The 20,017-nt window shown below is 41.0% G+C and overlaps 1 protein-coding gene and 1 long non-coding RNA gene across 4 annotated transcripts in view; one reads left to right on the top strand and one right to left on the bottom strand.

Annotated features, from left to right (window-relative positions):
• Positions 1-20,017, bottom strand: part of LOC141753017 (uncharacterized) — a 602,052-nt gene that overhangs the window by 143,799 nt on the left and 438,236 nt on the right. The window lies entirely within an intron of this gene.
• The window catches only part of insyn1 (inhibitory synaptic factor 1), a 625,574-nt gene that overhangs the window by 599,855 nt on the left and 5,702 nt on the right, over positions 1-20,017 (top strand). The gene's annotated exons all lie outside the window — the stretch shown is intronic.

The raw sequence follows: 20,017 nt of genomic DNA, 5'->3' as shown, positions 1-20,017 counted from the left end.
GGGCTTGTTCGAGCGAGGTAGCGCTTCTCCACACACCACCATGTTTCCCTGCCAACTCTGCAACCTATAATTATCGAGAGACACACAAACACACACACGCGCACACTGGCGCACACACACACACACTAGAACGCAAATCAAGAGAATTGTTGGGAGGGAAACATGCTGTGGCATTGCTCTCAGGGGAACATACATGTATTCTCTGCAGATTTCAGGCAAGTAATCAATACGTTTTTGAGCTTATGAGTAATATTTCAATATGTAATTAAAGGAGCTGATCCATGCACATTGACTAATTGTTCTCGCTACGAGATGGCTGATGAAATCCATCCAAAAAAAAAAGGGGAGAAAGAGAGAGGCAGCTTCTTAATGGGGAGCAGCGCCAGCACATCTGGATTTTGATGACTAAGTTTGCATTCAAAGGCTTTCGGTGTTTTATTTTGGAATTTTGTTAAAGTTCATTCTTGCTCTGAGAGGATAAAACCTTGCATTGAGCATAAATGGAAAGAGGATATGTTAAAACGCAGAAATAAACACGGGAGAATTTGTGTTTGGATGCAGAGAGAACATCTATATTAGCGAGGCAGTATTGTGCAGTCCTTGTTTGCTTAAGTTTAATTACATGTGACATTTAAGCACTGCAATCAAAGCAGTACATTGCTGTGAGGGTTCTTATAGCATTCAAAATATAGTCACTGTGGACCTTATCAAAATGCAGCAAATGCCTGACTAGCTTGCGAGTGCACGTTCTGTGTTCGGGCTCTCAATATCATTCCCTCGCTGGGGAATGCTTGTTCAATAACATAATACCAATGATCAGAATTCAGCCCACTCTCAGAGAGGAGACACTAATTGCTTTATTGATAAGTCTGATAGCCCACCGGTGGTTGATGGCTGACGTCTCGCATCATCACAAATTCTGCCGGTGTCAACCTGCAATACACAGAGATTAGATCACGCCCAGTACCCTCAGCACCTGCCCCCACCACGTCTTTACCTCACACTTAGAGTACGTAGTGAGATGAGCTATGAGATAGAATGAAGCACCTAACACAGCCAGAGCTAAAAATAAGCAAAGAGTTCAGATAATGACAAAGAAGGTCATTGCCGGCCTCACTTTCTCCGCAAGGTCTGGCAAGGAGCCGGCTGATTGTTCATTTCTATTGTTAGCGACGGCAGACTGTTAGGAAGATGTTATCCACACATTACGGAGGGATGTGTTGACATCTGTCACCCTGATGATTGATTGCCTGAAGGAGATTCTTCAGTTTGCTACATTTTGGTTGCTGTTTTACAAGATGCAATGTGTGTGGGTGGGTGGACAAGGAGAGCGGTCTATAAATAGAGAAGCCGGTGATGGTGAGGGAGTGATGGAGGCAGGTATGTGTGGCAGCCAGATGGTGCCTTGTGGGGAATGTCTCCCAGTGATTTTGTTTGCAAATAGGTCTCTGTAAAGTCGCCGGCTCCTCTCCTCCAACTCGCCTGCTGTTATAGGCAGAGCTTTAGGAACTGCCATATCTGATAAAGGTGCTGCCGACTCAAAGATGTCCCGCCGCTTGCCGGGGAGAGAGTGAAAGTGACGCACTGTGACAGGTTTTGTCACTCTCCGAGGCGACCGCCCCACAGATTGTCACAGATAGAAATGGCAGAACCCTGGAAGCAATGACAAATTGTTTTGAGAGAAAAAGAAGTAGGAGAGCGAGTTATGCCAATATCTGTGGCCTACTTCAGCACGGTGGTGGTGGTGGGGGAGGAGGGGAGCGAGCCATCACTCAAGATCTTTGCTTTCACTTCCCATAACCGCATGTGTAGGTGTCATGACCTCTCACGAATAGGGTTCTCTCTGCAGATAGAAATGACTGCAGATCGGTAAGATGTTTGTAATATGTAAAGAGCTAATCAGCAAGGAACCTGCACAACACTCAACATTTAACTTCACCTAAATGTATGCTACATAGACTACTGGTTCAGCTGATTAGACTATATTATCATGGGCGTTATCTGCTGCTGTAAGCCCCATAGATGTGGGTCAATAGGGGCCTGCTACACCCAATATTAGCTTTTATCATCTATTCAAATGGTTGATCACTGGAAGAAGGTATAAAAGAACACGACAGTGACCTCTAGCAGGAGCAGAAGCGGTAGTTGTAGTAGCTGTAGTATAGACAGCATGAAACTCCATATGAGGTGGAGGTCAGGGGTGATGGATGGGACACAAAACATAGGGTTTTCACCCAGGAGAGGTTTGCATCCAGTGTGAAACCAACAAACCTACTGCAGTTATTTTAAACCAAAACATGATGTTTTTTCCTAAACTGTTTTATTTTGCCTAAACCTAAAGAAGCCTTTTAGTTTGTGTTGAGAGTTAGAGTTCAGCGTTAGAATGTGTTGCTTTTAAATTCCGCTTTCACAACGCAGTAGGCATAGTAGGCCCCTAATGATCCACTTCTATGATGCTTATAGCGACCGATAACACTTATTTAATGGCTTGATAACAGCTGAAGCGGGTGACTGGCTGCAATAGGATTGTATAATGTATAAAATTCTCATCAAAAGCTCCTGTAATTTGACTGTGAGGATATGAGCGTTTATTCCACCTATTTTGTCTAACAATCCCAGACGTTGCAGAACATTTATCCAAAACAAGTTAGGTTGTCTGATTTCATTTAAATGATAAGCTGAAAATGTCCAAATGTCTGCAACAAAGAAATAAACTTCCCTTCCTATTATTCGATCACCTTTAATGTTTTCACTTAAAGGTTTGACTGGTTACATGACATGTGTATGCTCCCTAAAAGTCCAAGATCCGAGTCATCAGTCGAGACCCTGAGTCAACGTGCATTTTGTCAGTCTAATGACTTTTTTAGCTGCGTCATTGTATACAGAGCAATGCAGGACCAACAGCCGGCTGTAAACTTTACAAACCGAGTCTCTAAATGTCCAAAGCACAAAACTAATTGTGATGAAAGTAGAGTAGGGTGACGGTGACGCCGGACAGCAAAAGGCAGGGCAGCGGGACTCGTGTCTGTTGACTCTCAGCTCCGGTGCTGACTGTCAATGAAGTCGGCTAAACTACTTTTGAGCCAGATGCTGGTACAACCTCCTCTATTGCCGTCGAGTGTTCGACTGGTGCTCAGAGGAGCACTAGGTTTTTATAACTGAACTACGACCAGGACACACACCTCTGACGATGATGTAAACAATGGCATTAAAACGTGGGTCTCACAGGTAAAACATGACACTCAGGTAGGCTGATATAGGAGTTTAGTGTCGGCTGGTGCGCTGAACTGACATTAAATGGGCAGATGAGTTGAGCCAATGCATCGGTTTTAAGAGCCATCATGATTTCGGGGACAGCCCTAATGTGCACATGAACAATTCTATTATTAGAAAAAATAAAAGTCAAGATTCTTTTTATGTCATCAAGAGAGCAATCCTTGATCTGCTCCACTGAGTGAGTGTGAGTACGACATTGTGAACACTGTAACAGAAGCCAGGGTGATTTCACGGAGATATGGGCACATTTTCTGGTTCGTAACTGCTAGCACCACACCAGATAAAGCTCATTTGGGTGTAAAAGCTCAAACAAACATTTTACGAGTACACAAATTCAATCTCCAATTATTTTTTAATAGAGCAGCTACAGGTTTTTTTTTTTTATCTCTTGAAGTCTTAACTACTTAGGGCTCTTTTGCTCTCCCATCTGTAGCTCAGAGAGAAACAGGCTCAGTATTAAATATATATGTCTAAAATTATAGGATTAATGATTTGTTTTTTTATTTCTGTAAGGATCACACTGTAAGGAAGTTTATATTTACTGAAAAATTGTCTTTGTGGGTACTATCAGTTTTTGTTTTGTATTTTTGGAATTGTTTAAAAGTTGAGTGCGACTTAAGAAGTCAATAATGCCTCGGGATAATGCATCACCCTAAATGGGACCCTATTATAGCATATCCGTTACCGTAAGGTAAGATAGACTGCTTATTTTAAACAGCTCACTCCTCCAGACGGTGAGTCACAGTCACAAGCCCGAGGGCGAAAATGCTTTGTTGATGAGAGGTCAAAGGAGACCTGTTCCAACTAAAGAGTGGCCACGAGCAAGCGCTTAGTGTAACACTGGTGTGAAAGAGGCATCCAAGAATAAACATTGACCATCAAACCTTATAAGTGTGGATGGCCTATGATAAACCACACCAGGTACCACTCCTGTTACCTAACTGCAAGAACGGGCCTCTCTAGGCTTGTGATCACCACGTCATTAAACAAGGGAATTACTGAATCTCAGGGTTTGCTGTGACATGGAGATAACAGGTCAGTGTCACCAGCAGTAAAAAAGATGGAGGTGATGTGCTTGCATGAAATGTTTTTTCTTGGTACAAACCGTATTAGTTGCCTTACTAACAGCTGAGAATTTACTGAATGCCACAACGTATTATGCAACATTGCTGCTGAGCAGATGCATCTCTTCATGGCCACAGTCTTTCAGCAGGATAAAGCACCATGTGACTAAGCATTAGGGCTGCACGATTATAGCCAAAATGATAATCACGATTAGTTTTCATCAATATTGAGATCAGGATTATTTATCATGATGATTCATTGACTTTAAGGACAACATTTTTTTATTGCACTTTCATATTTAAATAAACAGAGCACTGCTTTCACTTCCATGTTATGCTACTTTCCTGCAAATGAACAAATATTTCCATTAAAATAAGACAGCGGGTAAATAAGTGACTAAGCAGCGTTCCAAGTAAGTTATTAATAACTTACAGAAACATAGTGTGCAATAGTCCACCTTCTCCTCCCCTCTCTCTGTTATTCTGTCTCTCTCTCAACACACACAAACACACACCAGCCACACCATTGTCAAGAGGTTGTGGTCATTTCACATATTTCTACGTATCACGTTGTTTAGGAAGCGCTTATATACGCACATATTTTAAACATCAATATTGCTGTCTATCATGTTCATTTAATTGTGGGAAGCCAAGATCGTGATCACGATTCATATTTAATTAATTGTGCAGCCCTACTAAGCTTGTATCGTTTTAAGATTATGGGAGACTGAAAATATCTGTCCATATAAATCTGTTTCTACCTGTATATCACGTGCTTAACATACAGCACACCCTTCCCTACTGACATGGTGTGTGTGGTTCATGAGGAATAATGCTGCAGCAAACAACGGGACAACCTTTGTCTGAAAGTTCAAAGCAAAAACAAAGAAAACGGAGCAGAAATTTAATAGCTCTAGATAAATTCCATGAGCAGCAAAGAGAAGGTTAAAATAAAAATAAATTGCATGATTGTTTTTTTTTCTCTGAGCCTCAATGTTTTCACTTCAGCAGGGTAGATCCGGCTATATTTGGTGGGTAATGATATATGGGTTCACACAATAAAAGAAAATGGGAGCACACTCCCATTAAGATAAGAGCCGCAGGCCAAGGAAACCTAGAAATGCCAGTGGCATATTGATTGCATGCCCTGTATTAATAGTGGGGTTAGCCGCTGCTCTCTCAGCCCGGACATTTCATCCAAAGTCGTGGCCCGACAACAATGAGCAGCAATGAAAACTAACCCCAAGTTTTAACCGAATGAAAAATGGTACAAGTGCTGTAAAGCTGAATAGACGGTTGTAGTCCATTGAAATGCACAGCAGCGAAACGCCGATGGTGGAAACGTCTGTTGTTTTAGACCTTTGATCCAACTGTTTTAGCTCAATGTTTGTTCAAGGCCTAGTAGTGTAGATCAGTGCTCTAACATCTGTTATATTCTTTAAAAAATGCTTTATAGCCAGTGTTGGTGGTTACTTGGTTATCATGCCTTTTACATGTTTTGCTGTAATTGACAATCATGTGTCAGAAAACAACTCTTATTTCTCTAGTAAGGATAGACTGTTAGTGAGTAGATATTTTGGGATATGTTGTGGCATTATGACTCTTGCGATTGTGACTCACTTTAACAGGCTGGGTTTGAACTTGTGTGTCATCGTACTAGATGTGAGTCTGTGTAACAGCAGTGTTGTACAGTACGGTACCATGAAAATCCACAAGCAACTGAAAATGAATCACGTTGATTAGAAATTAACATTGATTATTGATCAATAATCACATATAATATTCCTAGGTGCCAGCTGATTAGCATCATCAACTACGAGCATGCTAAACACAGAGAGCCTTAACAAAACAAGCCCCAGAGCACGTTGGTTAGCTTTACTGTCTGGTGTAGGCACCAACGGTTCATTTCCATTTTAGTGCAGGATTTATACTTTCTGTTGTTGGCATGTTGTTGATGGATATGTCTGACTTCATCAGGGCATATGAGTTCTGCATGTGAACAAGCACAGCTGCTACACAGTAAACCAGTGCAAGTGCATAGCAGATTCATGGCTGGCGTTTGAATGCACGGAGGGACATGTTCGCATAATTCATAACAGCCTAATACATTATTGCACATGGAGCAGAGCTGCAGATGTGGCCTGTTTGTTGAATAGTTCGGGTAACGTGTCATGGCGTGTATATGGCACTATTTCTGCTACTGTACATTGTCAGCAGCTGCCTCCAAATTATTACAGTACATTCTATGAACTCACTCACTGCACCCTAGCACGTGTATATACACTTGTGAATATATTTCGGTACATTATCCAGAGACTATCCTCATCAGGAAACCAACAGCATTGGTTGTTCAAATGCTTAAAACAACCTCTGCCCATGTTTTCCTGACACGTGACCTTTTGAGGTAACAGGAGTAATGACTGTCCTCTCTCGGTAGAAAAAGGTAGAAGTTGTTCAACCTCTACTAAACGTTTTTGGAAGGAGTTTGGGGAGGATAGTTTGACAAAGTACATGACTTTTAGACCACATTTTACATCCCGTCTCATTAAGTCTTTCACAACATTGAATCCTACAGTTTGGGAAATAATTAGTGTTAACATTTTTACTGCTATTTAGAGTAGGATTTTTTTCTGCAATAGCTCTCCAATGTATTTGCATTGAGTAATTACCTCTCTATGTAGTAGTCTTGACTTTTTTATTGCAGTCAGCCTTTGCAAGCTGGATTCAAATTCACATGAAACGATGCATGCGTGTAATCCAGCATAGTTTTTTCTCCGCTTCACTGTTTACTCTCCTTACTCTGCATCAGAGCTCTATTATTTTTACTACTAATTTTTACTCAAGGAGGTGAAGTGTAGTATTTAACCAAACCATGGGTCGCCAAATTAACCAGGGCAGAAGTCTGCATTCACACCAAAATCAGGCGTTGGGTTGTGTTGGGGTGTGGGCGAGTCTTTTTAATGGCCCAGTAACTGCGACGATTAACATCTTTTGTTCCCTAATGGCTGAGTTGTACAGCTATGGATTACCAGTTACGTGATTGGCCACCGTAGCGTGACATCAGGTTGCATTTCTCCAAAAGTTGATTCCGTTTCTACTTTCTGGCTTCCCACAATTAAATGAACATGATCGACTGCAATATTGACATTTAAAATGCGTGCGCCGCTCATAGAAAACACTGCTGCATTAATCAAGAGCAAGATTTTTTTAATCAACATTTACATAAAAATACAATCATTTATTAACTAATCATTTGAATTTTGTGTTTTTATGTTGTTGTTTGTTAGTGTTTTTTTAGTCTATGAAGAATCATGATAATAATCGTGATCTCAATATTGATCAAAATAATCATGATTATCATTTTGGCCATAATCGTGCAGCCCTAGTGTGAATGCAGCTGAAGTCAGAAGGACTACAACTTTAACGACGATGTTCAACCAAGTATCCATAGCTGCCTAACCCTGGCCAAACATTACCACAGGCGTGACAGATCAAGACCATTATGATACATTTTTAAAATGGTCCTATCGGTTGTTTTTGAGGGCACTGAAAAATGTATGACCTATTTTGTTGTGTACAAAACTTAGTTCTATTGATGCCTTTTTGAAAACCTGAATTGATTTTGTAATTTGACTTTGTATTTACTGACTTGAAGGTTTGACTATTTTCTTCAGTACAATCAGAGTTTTCTATAACAGCTAACACTTTTCAGGAGCTGCAGCACTTCTGCACTACGTAGCAATAGTATTTGTTGTTTGCTTTCGACAAACAGCGACAGTATACATGGACAGCTGACAGTGTGAAGCTGACACCGAACTCGACACAAATTATGTCAATAAAGAAACCATCTGTAACGTTATGAACACAGAGCAACAAAATAACCCCTTTAATTACTTCCCTGGAACTAGTGTGTCAAAGTGTTCGCAGCAACTGTGACTTGTTGACATAGGTGACAGTAATGTGTGGCAGCTGTCATGGATGATACCTGAGTGATTAACACTGAGCCGCACGACAAAGTTGTCCAGTTCGACACATCCTTCGGCAACACTGTATATTCACGTCTCCTTTTTTTCTTCACCACCAACAGAGCAGATAGATCTAGCTGCAGAATCTTGTAGGGAAAACAGTAAAAACATGTTCTCCTCTGATAAAAGAAAATGTAAGCCTTCGGGGTAGTTTTTTTTTTTTGCACCTCGGTGTGTTATTCCAGATTTTGGGGGTGTGTAAATCCATTTACACCCCTGGAATTGTGAAATAACACCCATTTATGCCGCATGGAAACCGTCATTAGGCAATATCATCTGTCCCCAGCCCGAGAAGGCAGTGATAGGAGTCATAACAGGAATTTGGAAAGAAAGATTTTTAATTACAAAAAGTGAGCAGGCGATAGCTTTTGCATGGTAACACTGTGGATCATCTCTCACACAACCATAAATAGAACACTTTGTCTTGTTGGCTGAAGGGAGTGGATACTGCAAAATATTTTGCTGAGTGGGGGGGTTTGCAGTTTCATCCTCACTTATGATGAAGACATTGATGGCTGCGAGTGACTGTATATGAGTGATAATGTGACTATGTGAGCGAGGTGCAAATCCACTCTGATCTTGAAAAGAAGTTTTATTGTAGGCTATATTTTTCACAGATATGAATATGTTCCTCATAGATACAAAAGTGGAACAAAGCTGACAATGAGATCCTAAAAAGCTGCGTAAGTTAAATGTGAAAATAAAATTAGGATGAAGATTATTTTTTTTGCCTGCTGCCTGGCTGTCTCCCTCTGTCCCTCCATCCATCCTTCATCTTTCTTATGTTCCTTCTTTGAATAATGTATTACGACAGTTAGAAGTCGTGACCATAGATGGATGTGGATTGTTTTAAGTAGACCAACATAAGGACATACATTACATACATAAATATTTCTCTGAGTGCTTATCTACAGTTACATACAGATCCAATTTTTGCACCATATAAGATCTCAATGATGAAAAAATGTGGACTTTACATTGGCATTTTCTAAACAAATCTTAGAAACCATTAACTTTGACAAAAAGTGATTATCATCTGAGACAAAAAACACAACCAAGTGCACCTTACTTTCTTTTCAGTTTCTCACATTTTCCCTTGATGCTCACCAAAATCTTGCAGATTGTAAATTGATCGACTATTTGAACTATTACCTGCTTTTATAGGTCCGTGCCTCTCCACAACAATATAGGGCCAATAAACAACCCTAACCACAAGACGTACTTAAAGCTATTATTCCAACATAATGATTCTGTAATAATACCAATGGGAAACTGCGGGTCTGAAAAGTGAAGCCAATGCGGACGTGCTTTAAACTTGCATTCTTTCTAATAGCGACTCCTCTGGCTGCAAAAAGAAGACTGATTATATAGAAGTCTATGAGAAAATGACCCTACTTCTCACTTGATTTATTACCTCAGGAAACATTGTAAACATGTGTTTATGGTCTCAATTGCTAGATTCAAGCCTTTTTCAATACAGCATGATATTCATTTAATAAATTCTGGTCCCATTTAGAGTCAAATAGACCATAAAGCAGGGTATGCTTTAGGGTGTGGCTACCTTGTGATTGACAGGACGCTACCACGGAGTTGTCCGGTCTGGGAGATCTGTTGTGTTTTCTGTTCATGAAAGTTAATTCTAACATTTTAGTTGAGTCAAAATTTCTTACTCAGTGTTTGGTCGTGCTTAGCTCCACCTCCTGTGTCACTTATGGTTGCAAAAGCCCAAGATGGCGACGGACAAAATGTCGAACTCGAGGCTTCAAAACGGCAGTCTACAAACCAATGGGTGACGTCACAGTGACTATGTCGTCTTCTTATATACAGTATATAAATAAGACATGTATATTTATTTTTCAGTCAGCCTTAAAAGACACATTGAGTAGGATTTTCCTAAAAAACAATGTATACACTCGTGCAAAGATAATCCCTCTCAATCATCATGTATCTGTAAAGATCCTGCCCTCTGCCTGTTTGTTCTTAATTTGCAGTGTTCAGAATTCCGAGCGTCAACATCTATAAAAACATAGCAACTAGGTGCCACATCGTGAGCACGCATTCAAGAGGAAGCAATGAAAATGGCGAACACAGCACCAAAAAAAAGGCAAATATCATGAGACAGAACGCCAAAGATCATTCAAAAACGAGAGTGAATCTGGGGTTGGCTTTCAGCCGATGGCGAGCACCCTAACCCTAACCGTGGTCAGGGGGGCTTGCGCTTCTGGTGTCGTTGAGCCAGAGAGGAGGGGCCAACTTTGAATGTTGTATTTCAAACTGACAAATTCTTCTCATTCTGCCTTTAACTTTAGCTTGACTTTATACAACATCTGATAAAAATAGGCTTTGAAAGCCCTTACATTTGCTTAGATTATTCTGTCCCTATTTACGGCTATAGTAAGAAAAAATATCAAAATATAGCTGCAGTAAAAATCTTCCCCACAGAATACAATAGTATTATTATTAGTCATGTACTGTAGCTATGCAACTGTACTACAGTATGTATCTTTTTTTTTCCCTTTCTCTCAGGGTAGACTTGCTGCTTATCTGCTTACTGGTTTGGCCTGTAGACAAACTGGCAGTGTGAAGTGTCAGGGTGAGGGATTTACTGCTGGATTGGGCTGAGCCGCTTCCTGTAGTGTTGTATTCTCCCCTGCCGGAGAGATTCTCCCCTTTTTTTCCAGTATGGGTCAACCACGTTTACCCTCCAACCCACCACACACACGCACATAAACACACACATTTTGTGCTCTAACAAACTGTAATCACTTTAGACCTTCACTGGCCTTCTACAAAAAGACACCATGTTGTTAATGAAAACTCTACCGAGTCATTAAAATGGGTCAGCGTGGCCTGGCTGCGAAACACATGCGCACCTTTTTTCCCCTCGCATGTGACCGGCGTGACCTGACAGTACTCAGGCCTAATCCGAGCGCTATCTCAGGGAAGCAGACATACTGAGGAGCCTCGTAGCGTGGCACTACCATCTTTCTCTGGTCATTACCGCCGCTAGGCCTCTCAACACGGATAGAAGCAATGAAGGAGAACCTCAATAAATGATCAGTGCGCTCTGCCAGCGCCAAAGCATGCTGCATCTGCTGCCTCCCTGTTGCTGGAAAACAGAGTTCCCATCTTGCTCTCCCACTGATTGTACAACCCATAACCTCTCCAGCATAATAGAATAAACCTTCCAAATTTGCCATACAGCAGGTGGATGAGTCTGCCCAGTTTAATGACCTAAATTTGGCTAAGGAAGTGGTTGATTTTCCAGACCTTAAGGACTGCAGAAGCCCACCTCTTCTAAAGCCCCAATGGGATAAATGAGGCCCTTTATGCGGTGAAAGTTTGTAATGATGCTTTTGATTAGTGAGTTGTCAGGAGGTATTGGCCCTACGCTCATCACAGCGTTGTTTAGCACTTTAAGGCCTCCATAAAGATGAGTTTCTTTTAGAAAAGATGAAAAAGCAGGGGGCATGTGCCTAATGAAGTCTGAGGCTTATAGCCCCTCTCATGACAGGATAATTACACCAAATGCTTCCAGCGAACACTTCAAAGGACACTTCATCCCTGTGCCAACACCACGCAACGAATCTCACCAATCAAGATAGCCTGACCTAAATCAGGTCCCCCTGGCTTGTCTGTAATGTCTCCCGCCCACAGACCCACCGGACATCTGCAGAGTCAACTGCAGTGGATTCACAACCGCACTCGATGTAATTGAGGAGTACAATTAGCATACGGGAATTTGTCTTTCTGACGTTGCTGCAGGAACATTTACAAATGGGATTTTGGAGCACAGCGGAAAAAAAATGTGCAGCTATATTAAATCTCTCTTTATTTTTACATGGAGTGGCTATGGAGCATTCGCTTCCTGTAAGCTTAAAATGTGGCTGTAATTAAGTTTGTAGTTAATAAAAGCTATGGTCAGCTTTAAATCACAGGTGTTACAATGGTTTTGAGTGAAGTTATCACAACAGAAGAATCCTTTAAAAAATATTAAAGTTGCAGTGGGTAGAATGATTAAAAAAAAGTTATTTTTATAAAACGCTCACTATATCCTGACAGTAGTGCATGAGACAGGTAATCCTCTGTGTTCTTCGGTGCTCCTAATGGCATCTGCAAGATTTCACAGACCGGAGGAAAACAACCAATCAGAGCCGAGCTGGAGCCTGCCGTCTCTGAGCAGCTGTCAATCACTCGTGAACTCCGATCAAACTAGGGAGCGCTGATCAAATATGAATCAATATTCTGTTACTGTAATGCCTATTCCTCGCCTCAAATGTTTTCAGAAACATCTTGTAGTGTATTGTTTAGCTGTAAAATGAGAAAGTTTGTGACCCGGCAGCCATGTTGAGGTCAGTTGAGGAAATACCAAGCACCGCCGACCAGCCGGAGCACATTTTTCAGCTTCACAGTACACTACAAGATGTTTCTGAAAACTTTGAGGCGAGAAATAGGCATTACAGTAACAGAATATTGATTCATATTTGATCAGCGCTCCCTAATTTGACCGTTTGATCGGAGTTCACAAGTGATTGACAGCTGCCTCCGTTGAATGAACAGCCAATAGGAATAATCACACTCTGAAATGACCTGAGATTGGTCAAAGTCTTCCGTCTTTTTTTAAAGCCTGAACACTTGAATTACAACATGCTGAAAGGTGACTCCTGAAGCATAACTAATTACTCTGCTGTCCATCCACATGCTCAGTGTGTTCTAAATACTCGTACTTTTTTGAACAAAATATGTCTAAATACTCTGCATCCGTCTCAATCTTCATACATGATCTTGTTGAGATTATAAGCAGGCATGTGCATTGGTTAGTGCGTGTGCCTCCTGTTTTACAAATCTGCCCCAGATCTCATGTAATGTGGCTCAAGCTTTCAAGCCAAAAGCGCTGGGCACATATTGCACCGTTCTGCATGTTGTTTGCATACTGCTGGGTAATATTAAGTACGTAACGAGTAATTCAAAACGCTCCCAAAATGCTGTTTCATCCAAAAGTTAACACGATGTCTGGAGGAGATTGCACACGTTTACGAGTCACTGGACAATTTTTCTAGTGAATCCAGTAAATATTTTCCTTCAGAGTAAGTCGGGGATGATAAATTAGCTTCTGGGGGATAAGATAAACCATATCACCACATTGTGAGTGGCTCGGATGGTCCCCTCTTCTTCACGTCTTGAGGGGAATTAAATTGAGGGGAAGCGAGCACGGGGTAATGAGTAAGGAGAAACTGCAAAACTGCAGGAGCTAACTGCATTAAAACAATGTTTGCGAATGCTTTACTTACGAAGCCAGCATGCGAGGCTATTTTGATAATTGCTGAGACTTCCTAACTGGCATAAACCGCTTCCAGCGCTGGAAGTGCTGCACAGGGGCAGGCTGGAAATCTATTGTGACATGTTGAGAAAGAAATAACACTTAGATGTGTTTGAATGGCTCCACTGAGCACATTTTTTGATTTTCCCATGGAAAAAAAGCAAAGCCACCCTAGACACTGGATGCTGCATAATTAACAAACAAGCACTGCAAACTTCTCTCAGTCTACTCTGAAAATGACTCCTGGAAGAACGGGTGGCACAGGAACAGATGGAGGGAGGCCACTTGAACACAGCGTAATGAAGCGATCCGCAGAAAATTCACTCATACAGCGTGCATTTCAAATGAACCCAGTGAGGGTGTTATGTCTCATTTATTTTGGTAGCTCTCACCTGATGTATTTTTTACATATGTACAGACTGCATTGCTACAGATGCCATATTTCAGAGTTTGTTTTTATTCGCTGACAAATACTAAAATATGTAAGACGGCATAAACTTGGAAACCACGATAATATGATCATTAGAAACATGTTCAAGATGCACTTTTACATCATTTACGTATAGAAGACTTGCAAAGCATGGCAATCTCCATCTGTTTACTAGACAGCTAACAAACATCTTTTCATACAGAAAGCCATCAATGCACATCAAAACAAGCTATTCCCGTTGAACATATGCTTAAAGATCAACAGAGTGATTCGAACATGTGGTGAATATTCCCCTCCTCATCAGAGGCAATTTTACACCCAAATTTGCTGATTTTGACCTCAGCCTGTATTTTTCAGGAACACATTAAATTTGTAATATGATTAAAAAAAGTTATTTTTATAAAACGGTCACTATATCCTGAAAGTACTGCATGAGATAGGTAATATGAAATAAATCATGTGCCTCTGCGTCCTCCAGTGTCTTCCGGTGCTCCTAATGGCATCTGTAGGATTTCACAGACCGGAGGAAAACAACCAATCAGAGCCAAGCTGGAGCCTTACCGTCTCTGAGCAGCTGTCAATCACTCGCAATCTCCGATCAAACTAGGCAGTTCATATTTGATCAGCGCTGCCTAGTTTGACCGTTTGATCTGAGTTTGCGAGTGACTGACAGCTGTCTCCGTTGAATGAACAGCCAATAGGAACGTTCTCTCTCTGAAATGACCTGTGATTGAAGTCTCCTGTCACGGGCTAGATTTTTTTAAAGCCTGAAAACAGAGTCATGAGGAGGTGCAGAAGTTTTCTCTCAGAACACTTGAATTACAATATGCTGAAAGGTTATTATTTTGGGAATTTTTGCCCAATGATGCCAAAAACATTCTGCCTACAGAAGCTTTAAACTTTAGTGGTGGAATAAGTTGTTCCATTGCTAATGTTGCAGTATATTTTCAATTAGCATTGACAGAGGACAGGCGCTCACTCGGGTGGGGAAAGAAACACTCATGATAAATAAATCCTGAAACCAGGTGGAGCTGAATATTAGAGAGAAGGACTCTTGTAATGATAGTGGACAGTATGGAATCTATTTCCCAAATCACCACTTCGCCTGAGAAGAGGCTCTTCTGAGATTTTTTTTTACATTACTGCCCATATCACTCCGTGTAAGATTATCCGTGCCTGTCTTTTCCATCACTGTATCTTTCTGTCACAGACAAGGCTCCAAGTGCCCTCTTTCACTCTGACCCTCAATTACCCGGCCCAATCATCTCAGACAGGTGTTGAGGTACAGTAATAAACCCTCGCCTGATGCTGCCGAGGCAGCCTCTCTTTTAAAGCACCTCCGAGAGCTCTGAAATGACTGAACTCGGTGTTGATCAGGTGCAGTGACCACAGTTGACTCGCGGCTGCCGGCTGATAGTGTGCAGTGAAAAAGAAAAAAACATGTAACAATACCACTTATTGCTCTGTATGGACTGTACAAACAAGATCAGATGTGCTTAGTGTTGGCTGGGCAATCCTGCTTCTATAGTGGTATTTAGACCATATTCTAAAATATTATTGAAAAAATAAAAAGTGTTTATTGCTACAATTTGCGTGGTTATAACTCACACAGAATCATAGCTTTTGTTATATTCATCATCATAGTTTTTAGTAGCTCCCACTAAACACCATTTACAGTAAAGGAAGTAAGTTAAGCTGTCAGCGGAGGCACTGAGAGAAATTTAAAGACTAAAGATAAACTCAAATCCCCAGCACTTATATGCGCGGTTATACTATACATTACTGCTTAACTGTGTTGCAAATAGAGTCTTTTCAGTCACAAGGATGTGCCATCACTGCATCATAAACTTTGGAGATGGGTAGAGCCATAAAGTCCAGAGGTTTATCACAGCTTCAAGCTGCATATCCTGAATTTTAAGGAAACAAAACAAAGGCAAAGTAAAAAAATACGTTGCTATATTTACTATTGACTTATTTAACCAATAGGCATACACTTCAGGCATTGTTAGAAGCTATTGTCTGGAGGATATCAGTCAGGTTAAACATGGAACGGGTGTTGTCCACCCACACAGGCGTTTTTGATTACTCTGGCTGATTAGACTCGTGCACAGGATCATTAAGTGTTGCTACAGTAAACAGGAGTTGGTTATTGCATAGGAAATGAGCGTTGGAGTAATTCTGTTTACTCGTGCTTACTCATTGGTTATTTTCTACTCTTAAATGGCATGTTACTTCATAGTTGCACTATGTGACCTACCACAGGATAATCTCAGAAAGACGTTTCTTCACTGACGTACAGGTATGGTGTACAGGTGTTCCTCGGTAAAATGTTTCAATGCAAAGTCACATAATTACTTTGGCCTTCTATTTTTCCCTCTCATAGATTTCCATAATGCCTTTTTTGTATTTTAAACACATTGTGCGCATTGTTAACGACTGGTTCCTGATGTGTGCATTCATCCTTTGTGCTAAAGCAATCTGCTCCTCCAATTCACTCCACAGCTCCTTCATCGCACATTCTCTGACTGGAAGAAAAAGCAGAGACGAGTGTTCATTGTTGCTGCGTAGAGCGTGTGCTGCATTGTGACCTAGAAAGATTCGGCAGAACCCTTCGAGCTGAGACACTTATCAAGCTAAATTAGCCTACATACCGCAGGCAGGGGTCAGGCTAACCAGCGGTGGAAGCTGACGCAGCTCACCGTTAACACTCGTGAAGGTGTTTTAAAATGGAAAATAAGCAAGGCCGTGATCCGCTGCCGAGAAACAACAACAACAACATTCGGGTGATGTTCGGTGACCTGAAACTTTATTCTTACGATTCCTTTTAAAAGTCACAGTAAAGTTTTTGTGTTTAAACTTAATGAAATGTATTTAGAATGACTTTCTGCTCATTGCAATGACTGCTAATGAAACAAATAGTCTGTATTGGTGTCATGGCAAGCTTGTGAAATACATTTGACGGATAATTTCTTAACTCACTGATCAAGTTAAGTCCCTCGCTCAGGTTTTCCGCCTCCTCTGAGCCCGAGAAACGTCTTACATTAACAACTCCGTGAGTAAAACGTCGGCAAATCACACAGCAAACACGTTGAGTAATTCAAGGATTAGAGGATTCATACAGCCCAATTCCCTCCGGGCAGTCTGCCAATAGAGAGGCATGGTCCAGGTACTCATGAGGTTTACGATGCAACAACTGGCAGGTCTGCAGAGGAGTTCATTGACAGACGAGCCAATGCCACGCATATAGACGTATACAGCCAGATATAAATGCAGGTGACTTAACAGCGTGAAATATCTTTCTAAGGGTAAGGATTCAGGTGCTATAAAATGCAGTAGTGAGGAGAATTGTAGCATCTAGTCATCCTTCACAGTTTCTTTCTCTTAAACTTGCAGTTGGTAATGTAAGTCAGTGCTCTTTATTTTTGATTCAAGGATTCAGTGAGCAAATTTACATTAGATTCAAATCATCATCTTGAGATATTTGCAAAAGATCATCAAGCTCATGGATGTCAGTTGCCATGTTTGCGGCGGAGATCACCTAAGCTTTTGGTGGGCGCATTATCAGCGTGTTTGCATTTATAGTCGGAGACTCTTAATTCCTCCTTTTAAAGTTGGACAGAGAATGATTTTAATTCCACACACAGAGATAAGACTTACTCATTTGTAGTCATAAGAGCCAGAAAGGAGCAAACGCTGCAAATAATTACCGAAGCATAAACAAAAAGGATCATGTTCCAACAAATCTCAGAGTTAAACTATCTGCTATTCAGCTGCAATTATGTTGCAAACTCATAATGTGCATGTTTCTAAAAGAACTTTTTTAGGGAGTTCAAACCACTGGGCTTAATTGCCGAATGGTTTTGGGGAAATGTATCATTTACAAGCTGCATGAACGCTGAGTGTTTTCATTTTACAATAGATTGTTGTGGAGAGCAGAACATGCTGATTGAAGGTGCTAAAATGTCAAGTATAGAGGGCTTGGATTTTTTAGGTGTTGTCAGCAAACCAGTGTGATTTCAGCTGAAGTGCTTTCTATTCATCAAACACTCACCGCTGTGGCTGCTGATGACAGAAGCATGGAGGTTAATGTCGAGTTAACAGTGAATTAAATGCTTTTACGGGATGCATCTCCATGCAGTGGGTGAAATGTTGAGTTGATTTTGTTTGACGTGGACATTACAATAGCGCTTGAATTTAAATATACGGCAATGTACGAGCATCAAAAGCGCTGGGTTAAGTGTTTGTGCCGTATAGCTATACGTCTGTGTTCATCTCCTTCATCCCGGTAGCCGCAATGCAACATCAATGCAAAATGAATCAGCCACTGGACTGTACAGCTTTCACCACTCATCTAAGAAAGCTTCCTCAGTTCTTCTCCGTCTCAGAGCTGAAGAAGCCTCTTTGATGAGTCGCGACACGTCTTCACTGCTCCAACCTCATTCCAGTGGATATTTAATTTTGTCTTGATGTAGCATAAAGCTAATTTACAACACCTGTCCACGGGAGGCCTTAGCGGAAATAAAAACAATTTCAAAACCATGAACAAACAATTAAGGATTTATGGATGAAAAGTAGTGCAATGGCAAGCTGTAAAGGCAAACACAGATCTATTATCAGCTGTGAATAAATCTTAGCTTTTGTTAAACCTGCCTGTGGGGGGTAAATCAGTGGGATGCAAAGCATCTGGAAATTTCATGTAATGTAGTATCTGGTAAGCTGTCACAGAGATTTATATTAAAGTGAGTTTTACAATTAGTACTTTTGGTTTCTTCCACACTTTTGTCAACTTTTGTCGTTAGTGTATTTACATACTATATGTGTAAAATAAGATCAGTATGCATTTCACATTTGTAATGTTTCTGAAAGTACCAAAACCTGAGTAATAATGAACCCCCTGTGAATGTTAAGTTGTGAGTTTTTTTGTAAACGCACAAAAGTTATGTTTACATACAGTGTGTTATCCTTGAGGTCTAGCAAACATGTCAAGTACATTTCCTTCCTCATAAAACATTTACAAAGCCATTTTTAGTATTAGTATAGTATTAGTTATTAGTATCTTAAAGGTACAGTGTGTAGGATTTGACGACATCTAGTGGTGTGGTTGCAGACTGCAACCAACTGAGTACCCCTCCGCTCACTCCTCCGTTTCCAAGACTGCGGTAACGTGAGCCGCCAAGTGCAAAATCGTGGTAATGCCGTTGGCCTTGCTCAGAGGCCATCGTTACCATAATAACACTACTTTAGGAGCAACGGAAGTCAGACAGCACCACGGCACTCTGTGGCTCACATTACCGCAGTTTCACAAGCTGTCAGAGAACTACGGTGGCCTTCAGGTAACGTAAAAATGCAAAAGGCTCTCTCTAGAGCCAGTGTTTGGTTTGTCCGTTCTGGGCTACCTTAGAAACGTGGCGGAGCAACATGGCGGACTCCGTGAGCAGGACCCACTACCTATGTAGATATGAAGGGCTCATTCTAAGCTGACAAAGACAACAATTCTTAGTTTAAGGTGATTATACACTAATTAAAACATAGTTATGAATATTATATTTTTGCCAATAGATACCCCAAGATGTTACACACTGTTCCTTTAAATCTTGCATGTTCACCAACCCGGGTGTTGCATTGCTGCATATTTTGCAGTAAAACTGCCACCTGTTGATCAGTGAAAAATAGTGTGACACCATTGTTAGGACTGTGTATCGCATCCCTTGTGCGCATGCACGAGACAGACAAAATGGGGACCCACTCATGGAAAAACAGCTCCATTGCACTACTCGAGGTCTTTAACTCCACAGGGAACCTTTAAGTAGAGCAGTGGTGGTGCAAAGAGCTCTTCGTTTTACTGTGCTGCTAATGGTGTTGTCATGTAAAAATCACACCAGAAGTGCATGTGCTATGTACT

This window comes from Sebastes fasciatus, chromosome 2 (genome assembly GCF_043250625.1).
Source record: "Sebastes fasciatus isolate fSebFas1 chromosome 2, fSebFas1.pri, whole genome shotgun sequence".
NCBI lineage: Eukaryota > Metazoa > Chordata > Actinopteri > Perciformes > Sebastidae > Sebastes > Sebastes fasciatus.
The sequence above is the reverse complement of the archived record's forward strand: the minus strand, read 5'-3'. Positions and strand labels throughout refer to the sequence as shown.